Below are 10,295 nucleotides of genomic sequence, written 5' to 3' on the forward strand. Positions count from 1 at the left end.
AACAACACTAACACTACTCACCTCAAGATGAAGATGGGCCAGGGCCTTCCGTCTCAGAACCTCGCGAGCGATGTGGGGAAGAGTCAGTTCCACAGACGACACAGAGACCCCGTCCTCCGAGGACATCACCTGCAGCAGAACACACATACACACACCAGTTGAGAGGCGGGACCAAAGAGCCAAAGCTCAACCCCCCTCCCGCAAGCACATTTAGGTGAGTGTACACACCTCTCGCTACAGTCAATGCTATATTTACATCATATGAATATAGTTAACACCAACAATGTTATTAAAACAAGACTAAAACCAGTGCACTAAAACAGAATTGAAAAAGAAACCGGGAAAAAGGAGGAATCCCCACCTCCATTTAAAAACTCTGACCCAAATGTTACAGTAAAACGGTTATCGCCAATAACCCAACTCAATTACGGGATCACCATAGCCCGTGCTACATGGATATTTCGTTCTGAGTAGCTAAATCTAAAACAACAATAATATAGGAAACTGCTTATGCTCATAGGGTGCTATACAGTCTTCCAGTTTTGGTGCCTTCTTTGATAATTATTTGTGCCTACGGGAAGCAGTTCCTATTTATACAAAACACATTAATACAATTATTAAATAATAGTTATTACATATAAAACCAATCTCTCGGGTGACTATCATTTGTACCAATCCATCGAGCCTTTGTATATTATGTCACGGGGGAAATTTTAGCCAAATATCCCCCAGTTTGCTAACTGTAGGTAGTAACTGAGTGATTGTAACCTATCCACCGCCGCCCACTGGATGGGGGGCGGTGTGCAGGACAAACATATCAATTGTGACACTAGCTCTCCACATATGTCAGTTGCCGTCCAGTCCATGTAGCAGCGAACAAAAGTGGATTCATAACTTTAAACAGTCACATATAACCACATCCCAAATTACAATACAAGCTTGTCCTAATCACTTCAACAGCTTACCATACATATACACTATACCAGAATAGGTCTACACTTTCCTTATAGGTCATAACCTACAAATACCTTTAAGTTACTACCGTAACTTCGCCCTAAGTTGTTCCACAGAGTCACTGCGTACAATTCCCTGATTGTATTTCTTGGAACAATGAAGTATAATGTAGGAAGTTTGGTGTTATATGCGGGGTTACAGTGAATAGTGCAGGTTATGGCGGCTCGTGTGGTACTGGCTTGTATTATATATATATATATATATATATATATATATATATATATATATATATATATATATATATATATATATATATATATATATATATATATATTATAGAACTATCCGCACTCTTTGGTCATATAATTCCCATTTTGCGTGTGGTGGATGATACGCAAGATATAACATGTATAATTTACACGAAACATTCAAGAAAACCGTGAAATAATCATGAAAAAACGAAATTAAAATGTGTACGAAACAAAGTCGTGACGTAGTGATGACGTCACGACCTGCCTCTGACGTGGTGATGACGTCACGACCTGCCCAGGATGAGCAGAACGATCAGGGTAAAGCGCCAAGCCTTAAGACTATATTGGCACTGGGAAGGATTCAGGAAAAGGATTTGGGATGGGACGGGGGGAAAGGAATGGTGCCCCAACCCACTTATGGACGGTCGGGGGATTGAACACCGACCTGCATGAAGCGAGACCGTCGCTCTACCGTCCACCCCAAGTGCCTTTAATGGATGATTTTTATCCAATCGTGATGCCGGCCGCAAAACATCACAGTCGAAATGTTCAGGAATGTATAATGTTCAATAACTTTGTTTAGTACACCAGACGTCCAAGAATGAACCCGAACCATTCTGTAAATATTTCGAACACTTTCACGACAACTTTCGCACAGTTTTCCCCTTTAGAAAGAAGATAATTCGAACACTAACAACACATTAATTCCTCCCAGGTGGGTTTTGAACACAATGTTCACTTCTGTTCGGAGTAACGAAACGATGTTCGAAATTCGAAATGACCGTTCCAACTCCGCCTTGAGATGACTGCAGACAGAGAGCAAACATGTCTGGCGACCAATCTCGTCCGCTCAAACATGTCTGGCGACCAATCTCGTCCGCTCAAACATGTCTGGCGACCAATCTCGTCCGCTCAAACATGTCTGGCGACCAATCTCGTCCGCTCAAACATGTCTGGCGACCAATCTCGTCCGCTCAAACATGTCTGGCGACCAATCTCGTCCGCTCAAACATGTCTGGCGACCAATCTCGTCCGCTCAAACATGTCTGGCGACCAATCTCTTCTCCTCAACCCCGTCGACTGACCTGACCTGTCCGCCACCGTCGACTGACCTCGTCTCCCCCCCCCCCCCAGTTGACTGTCTCAGATTATTGACAGTCCGGCAACCAAACAAAAAAAAAAATTAACTGGTGATAAACAAGGCTTGAAGGTTTACACAGTCCTGCCGGGACACGCGATCACTGCAGGTAAAGTCTGGTCACAAGTTACAGGTCAGGCGAGTGACCTATGATGACCCCTAACGACCGACCACCCCTAACTACTAACAACCCAACTACCACACTAACACCTCCCTCTGCCTCCCCCCCCCCCTTCCCTGCGGTACAAGGGGTACCAAAATGGTACAATGTGAAGCCACCGACATTATGGTCCTATATTATGAATAAAAAAAGTCTTATTTTGATACATTTTGCACAGAAAATGTACACACACAGATCACAATAACGTGATGCATCAAATGAACAAATCCACAAAGGCCGTGACGAGGATTCGAACCTGGCAGTGTCTGGGATGCTCCCGGACGCAGGTTCGAATCCTCGTCACGGCCCTTGTGGATTTGTTCATTATTAAAAACATTCCCTAATCTTGTTCCTGATTCAATATGCGACGCTGTAAATCATGACTCGAGAAATCTACCGTTTCAATGAACAAAAAAAATACCACCTGGCACTATATAATTTTGGTATAAAGTTAGTTACTTTATACCAAAATTTATACCAAGGGCGTTTCCTTCATTGGGTAGACTAATGCTAACTGTTTAACCTCATCTCAACCCCCCACATGTACAATTAGTATCTACGGGCTCACCATAGCCCGTGCTACTTGGAACTGTTTGTTCCAAGTAGCGAATCTTTAACAGCATGTACAATTAGGTAAGCGCAAACATTAGCAATACGTGGTTATATCGACCAACAAACGCGCTTACAAGGAACGTATGATAATTCTACATCTTCATTCTTCACAGCATGATAGAGAAGAGGTGTTAGGTGAGCCACGCCAGATGGCGACGAGCTGGCAACCCCCATGTTATTCTTAATCAAATAAATGCATATTCTTTATAATTTTGATAATCCAGACTATGTGGCCACGCAAAACATTATCCACGCAGGGACAGTCACGCAAATGATGTACACAGCACGCACGCACGCACACACGCACGCACGCACGCACGCACGCACGCTAGGAAAGACACCTACACTAAACCATCACCTGTTATGCTAAAGAGTTGTTGTTGTTGTTGTTAAAGATTTAGCTATTCAGGACGGAGTGTCCATGTAGCACGGGCTATGGTGAGCCCGTAAAGGTGCTAAAGAGGCGAGATGTTCCCTTATATTCCTTTCACCGGAACATTGTACGGGCTATTCATGCCCGTGCCACCTCTTTGGTGGCTTAATCTTCACCAATCTATTCAGTCAATCAATCCAGAACATCGCTCCATCAGCGATTATTCAATTCCTGTGCTGACTGGCATCTGGGGCCAGATTCACGAAGCAGTTACGCAAGTACTTACGAACCTGGGACCAGATTCACGAAGCAGTTACGCAAGTACTTACGAACCTGGGGTCAGATTCACGAAGCAGTTACGCAAGTACTTACGAACCTGGGGTCAGACTCACGAAGCAGTTACGCAAGTACTTACGAACTTGGGGTCAGATTCACGAAGCAGTTACGCAAGTACTTACGAACCTGGGGTCAGATTCACGAAGCAGTTACGCAAGCACTTTCGAACCTGGGGCCCAGACTCACGAAGCAGTTACGCAAGCACTTACGAACGTGTACATCTTTTCTCAATCTTTGACGGCTTTGGTTACATTTATTAAACAGTTTACAAGCATGAAAACTTGCCAATCAACTGTTGTTATTGTTATAAACAGCCTCCTGGTGCTTCGGAGCTCATTAACTGTTTAATAATTGTAAACAAAGCCGCCAAAGATTGAGAAAAGATGGACAGGTTCGTAAGTGCTTGCGTAACTGCTTCGTGAATCTGACCCCAGGTTCGTAAGTGCTTGCGTAACTGCTTCGTGAATCTGACCCCCTGGAACGTCTCCAAACAGCAAGTTTTTGTAGGGAGCCGGTCGGCCGAGCGGACAGCACGCTGGACTTTTGATCCTGTGGTCCTGGGTTCGATGCCAGGCGCCGGCGAGAAACAATAGGCAAAAGTTTCTTTCACCCTATGCCCCCTGTTACCTAGCAGTAAAATAGGTACCTGGGTGTTAGTCAGCTGTCACGGGCTGCTTCCTGGGGGTGGAAGCCTGGTCGAGGACCGGGCCGCGGGGACACTAAAGCCCCGAAATCATCTCAAGATAACCTCGTATCAAGTGAACCAATCACATGAAGACTACGACACACAGCTGGCTCCTTGCCCAACCTGTTCCGTAAATGACAGTTCTCATTAAACTTGCTTTATTCCTAATAGATACAAAGAGTAGACCAGACCACACACTAGAAAGTGAAGGGACGACGACGTTTCGGTCCGTCCTGGACCATTCTCAAGTCGACTTGAGAATGTACAATCGACTTGAGAATGGTCCAGGCCGGACCGAAACGTCGTCGTCGTCCCTTCACCTTCTAGTGTGTGGTCTGGTCAACATACTTTAGCCACGTTATTGTGACTCCTCGCCTGCATCTAGATACAAAAATTAATCTCATTAAACGCGTCTCAAGGAACAGACTTCAGAAGATTACCAATAAGATCTCAGTTTGGGTTGAAACATGAGGCACATTGTGAACCCTTGCTCAAGTTTATTAATCAAAAGAGACAGTGATCAAGAAAATTAGGCTAATAGCTGTGATTAACCGCTTGACGCACAGACAGACGGGTCTATAGGGAGAGGGGAAACATGCCATAGTTATATGGGAGGGGAGATTAATAAAGATATATATTAAAGGGGAGACGAAGGGTCATTGGCTAAAGCAACTCTAGGAAATCCTGTGGGGGAGGTCGACCCTACTTCAGGGGTGAGGGGAGAACAGGACCAATGCATACCCCCTTCCCAGAGGTTGAACGACAACCCCCCGCCCTCCCCAGGGGTTGAACGACAACCCCCCGCCCTTCCCAGGGGTTGAACGACAACCCCCCGCCTTCCCCAGGGGTTGAACGACAACCCCCCGCCCTCCCCAGGGGTTGAACGACAACCCCCCGCCTTCCCCAGGGGTTGAACGACAACCCCCCGCCTTCCCCAGGGGTTGAACGACAACCCCCCGCCCTCCCCAGGGGTTGAACAACAACCCCCCGCCCTCCCCAGGGGTTGAACAACAACCCCCCGCCCTCCCCAGGGGTTGAACAACAACCCCCCGCCCTCCCCAGGGGTTGAACAACAACCCCCCGCCCTCCCCAGGGGTTGAACAACAACCCCCCGCCCTCCCCAGGGGTTGAACAACAACCCCCCGCCCTCCCCAGGGGTTGAACAACAACCCCCCGCCCTCCCCAGGGGTTGAACAACAACCCCCCGCCCTCCCCAGGGGTTGAACGACAACCCCCCGCCCTCCCCAGGGGTTGAACGACAACCCCCCGCCCTTCCCAGGGGTTGAACGACAACCCCCCGCCCTCCCCAGGGGTTGAACGACAACCCCCCGCCCTTCCCAGGGGTTGAACGACAACCCCCCCGCCCTCCCCAGGGGTTGAACGACAACCCCCCGCCCTTCCCAGGGGTTGAACGACAACCCCCCGCCCTCCCCAGGGGTTGAACGACAACCCCCCGCCCTTCCCAGGGGTTGAACGACAACCCCCCGCCTTCCCCAGGGGTTGAACGACAACCCCCCGCCCTCCCCAGGGGTTGAACAACAACCCCCCCGCCCTCCCCAGGGGTTGAACGACAACCCCCCGCCCTCCCCAGGGGTTGAACGACAACCCCCCGCCTTCCCCAGGGGTTGAACAACATCCGAGGAAAGTTTACCAGACCACACACTAGAAAATGACGACGTTTCGGTCCGTCCTAGACCATTCTCAAGTCGATTGTGCATTCTTAAGTTGACCACAAGCGACTTGTGAATGGTCCAAGACGGACCGAAACGTCGTCGTCCCTTCACCTTCTAGTGTGTGGTCTGGTCAACATACGTCAGCCACGTTATTGTGTCTCATCGCCTGCAGCACCCGAGGTACCCCATGATGCCAATCTTCCATTACGTCCCCAAGATCATTCCAAGACAATGCTTCGCGACGAGTCACAAGTTGCCATTAATTGGACTTAAATTGGACTTTTGTCACTAACATCTGTACTCACCTAGTTGTGCTTGCGGGGGTTGAGCTCTGGCTCTTTGGGCCCGCCTCTTAACTGTTCATCAACTGTTTCCCCCCCCCCACCCCCCAGGAAGCAGCTCGTAGCAGCTTTAACTCCCAGGTTCCTATTTACTGCTAGGTGAACAGGGCCTTCAGGGTGAATGAAATTCTACCCATTTGTTTTCGCCTCTGCCGGGATCTATCCATGATAGAGAAAATTTCTATATTTTTTTTTTAATTTTGCCCCGAGGGGCAAGTTTATAAGGCAGCGCCACTCATCCTGTGAGTGGACACACCGCCATAGTGACAGTATTGGGCAGCGCCACTCATCCTGTGAGTGGACACACCGCCATAGTGACAGTATTGGGCAGCGCCACTCATCCTGTGAGTGGACACACCGCCATAGTGACAGTATTGGGCAGCGTCACTCATCCTGTGAGTGGACACACCGCCATAGTGACAGTATTGGGCAGCGCCACTCATCCTGTGAGTGGACACACCGCCATAGTGACAGTATTGGGCAGCGCCACTCATCCTGTGAGTGGACACACCGCCATAGTGACAGTATTAGGCAGCGTCACTCATCCTGTGAGTGGACACACCGCCATAGTGACAGTATTGGGCAGCGCCACTCATCCTGTGAGTGGACACACCGCCATAGTGACAGTATTAGGCAGCGTCACTCATCCTGTGAGTGGACACACCGCCATAGTGACAGTATTGGGCAGCGCCACTCATCCTGTGAGTGGACACACCGCCATAGTGACAGTATTGGGCAGCGCCACTCATCCTGTGAGTGGACACACCGCCATAGTGACAGTACTGGGCAGCGCCACTCATCCTGTGAGTGGACACACCGCCATAGTGACAGTATTGGGCAGCGCCACTCATCCTGTGAGTGGACACACCGCCATAGTGACAGTATTGGGCAGCGCCACTCATCCTGTGAGTGGACACACCGCCATAGCAGCACGTACAACACTCCCCAATAGGAAGAAAACCCGCTGGGTTGTTCATCCTGTCACATGTACCCAGACACAGCTGGGACTTGCTTAACTGTCTGGAATGAACAATATGTTCAAGTGGTTGAATGTGTCTTTGGGGTCGACCGCTGGATGGAAAGAACTTAGTCTAAGAACGGCTTGCTTTCTGACGCCATGTTAATCAGTCTGTTAATTCTCGATTCACCAGCCAGTTAAAAATGCAATTATTCTCTTAACCATAAACGTACCAGCCCTAACAACCCCACTAACCAATCGAAGCACAGATGCTTAGAAGACATCATTGCTACGATGCTTTAATTACACAAATACGTCGCTTTTTTAACGGATTGATCGATTCCGTAAAGAAATTACTACGTATTAGATAAGGAGTTGAAACTTTGGTGCTCAATGCACTAATTAGTTGCAAAGTATTGCATGGGTTGCTCCCCGTCCTTATCAATAACACCCAAATGCACCTTAATCCAATATGTCATCTCATTAAATTAAATAATGAGTTATGATTTAACTGTATGCGAACATTTATTGTTTAGTGTTTTTCTCTCTTCCCGTGTTCGAATCCCACTTCTATAAGCGCTCTACCCACGTACAACACGTGCACCATCCCGTCCTCTCCAGCGCTCCCAACTTCGCTAAACTGATGGACTAAATTGCCCGAACCTAACCTTGCCAGGAGCACTTAAGTAACTAATTAAACACATCACAACAGTAACAGAAAACGGAGATAATACAAGGGGCACAGACTAGTAATTAATTGTACACTTAGAAACTGCTAAGTCTGCCACAGTTGTCTATGGCCAACAACACCTGTCTATGGCCTAGAACACCTGCTATGGCCTACAACACCTGTAAATAACACCATGTCAAACTAACATCCCACACAAAGGCCAAGTTCCTCACGAGACATCAATCACGACCTACAATCTACGGCCTACAACACCTGTCTATGGCTTACAACACCTGCCTATGGCCTACAACACCTGCCTATGGCCTAGAACACCTGTAAATAACACCATGACAAACTAACATCCCACACAAAGGCCAAGTTCCTCACGAGACATCAATCTCCAATGTAAACAAAGGCTTCGGAGTGCATTTAAATGAAATCCAGAGTCCAATGTCTAATTTGATCAATGGTGAGATGTTGTCAGTAGTACAACTAAAGGAGTGCGTTGGTGAATGGCGTTACCTGGAGGGGTGTGCTGACTCCAGGGTCCCGGGACGGGTCGCGGCCGGGCGGGCACATGCGTTTGGTGAAGAGGAGAGGCGTGAGACTGGCCATGGTCACCCAAACACCTGTCTTCTCTCGCGTTCCAAATGTGGCCTTGGCGGCGGAATAGAATTTCACACTTGTTTTTAAACACCTGAAGCCGTCACATGTTTAATCGTTCCTGTGGATCAGAGTAATGCATGTGGGATAGGTATATTGATTTGTGAGATAACGCTGAGGTGTGTTATTGGGGAGATATCTATTGTTTTGAAAGTTTTGTTATCTCAAGCGGTCAGTCATACGAACGTGCCGAGATTGTTTACGCGGGTTACCATAGCAACGCAAACGTCGCGCTGATCCGTTTTCTTCCTTGTGGTCAACTGCTCTCGTTCTGGGGTCGTGATGCTGTAAATGTCCACGTTAACTGCTAATGTTTATCATACGGACACGTCACCCTCTACGCTGGTATATTTACCTCTTGTGAAAGGAATAGACTTTTGTTTTCATTCATTTTTTAGGGGGTTTTCTTCAGTGAAACACGACAAACTGATTCATTCAACTCTGAAGCCTGAATGAAACTTGGTTCGAAGCCGCATACACACATTAGCCGATTCATCTCGTGGGAGTTTAGCATGTGTGTGTATTTTCAGGCAGGAATTCAAGGTCGTTGAATAATAGACTCGCCTGGATTCTGAAAATGATTACTGCCTATCCGTCACCACCTCTGCCCCACAGAGGACTAGGCTTCGCGGTTACAAACATAATCCTTTCAGACCTGCAGTTGATGAATCATCCATACCAAGTTGATCTTCAAGCTTAAAGATGATTTTCAGTTAGAGGAATGAATATCCATGCTTGCAGGTGTGTCTAAAGGGGAAATTTGTGACGGGAAAATTGTCCTAATTAGCCATACCAATGTTGTTTATATGTTGTGTATTCTTATGGCTGTTTCTCCGGTGCTCGTTCGCCCTGAAGCCGAAGAAATAACCATCGTTTTTTTTTTTTTTTTTTTTTTCAATCGACTTGAGAATGGTCCAGGACGGACCGAAACGTCGTCGTCCCTTCAATTTCTAGTGTGTGGTCTGGTCAACATACTTCAGCCACGTTATTGTGACTCATCGCCTGCAACCATCGTTTTGATTCAACAATTCTATGGGTTCTGAGCCTTCCATAGTTTAATGGTATTTTGTGATTATGTAGCCAGCTGTCGAGGTTAGGTAATCACAGAGGGGTTCGATCCAGTTGGTATCGTGTAATCTTGTACCAAGCAGAATGTCTTTGGGGTTTCTGAGGTAGTTTTGGGATACTTAAGATGGGTTATGTCCTTTAACCGATCCTGTTACCCAAGCAGCTCTTGACCCCGAAAAGCTGGAACTAGGTCGTCGCCAGGAACTGGAAAACCAGGTCGTGGTGAGACACAGGAATCAGGTCGTAGTTCGAAGCAGGAGGCAGGTCGTAGTTCGGACCAGAAGACAGATCGTAGTTCGGAGCAGAAGACAGATCGTAGTTCGAAGCAGGAATCAGATCGTAGTTCGAAGCAGGAATCAGATCGTAGTTGGGAGCAGAAGACAGATCGTAGTCAGGTGCGGGCTTACAACATA

General features: G+C 47.6%; 1 protein-coding gene across 2 annotated transcripts in view; it reads right to left on the reverse strand.

The window, feature by feature from the left end:
- LOC123746526 (dual specificity tyrosine-phosphorylation-regulated kinase mbk-2) overlaps positions 1–8,696 on the reverse strand; it is a 205,957-nt gene extending 197,261 nt beyond the window's left edge. For both annotated transcript variants that reach the window (XM_069318312.1, XM_069318309.1), the window contains exons 1-2: positions 8,674–8,696; positions 22–129 (exon numbers count right to left, since the gene is read on the reverse strand). The gene's annotated coding sequence lies outside the window, so the exon portion shown is untranslated. The remainder of the gene's footprint in view (positions 1–21; positions 130–8,673) is intronic.
- Between the last annotated feature and the right edge of the window lie 1,599 nt (positions 8,697–10,295).

The sequence above is a fragment of the Procambarus clarkii genome, chromosome 90, assembly GCF_040958095.1.
Source record: "Procambarus clarkii isolate CNS0578487 chromosome 90, FALCON_Pclarkii_2.0, whole genome shotgun sequence".
In the NCBI taxonomy this organism is placed as follows: Eukaryota; Metazoa; Arthropoda; class Malacostraca; order Decapoda; family Cambaridae; genus Procambarus; species Procambarus clarkii.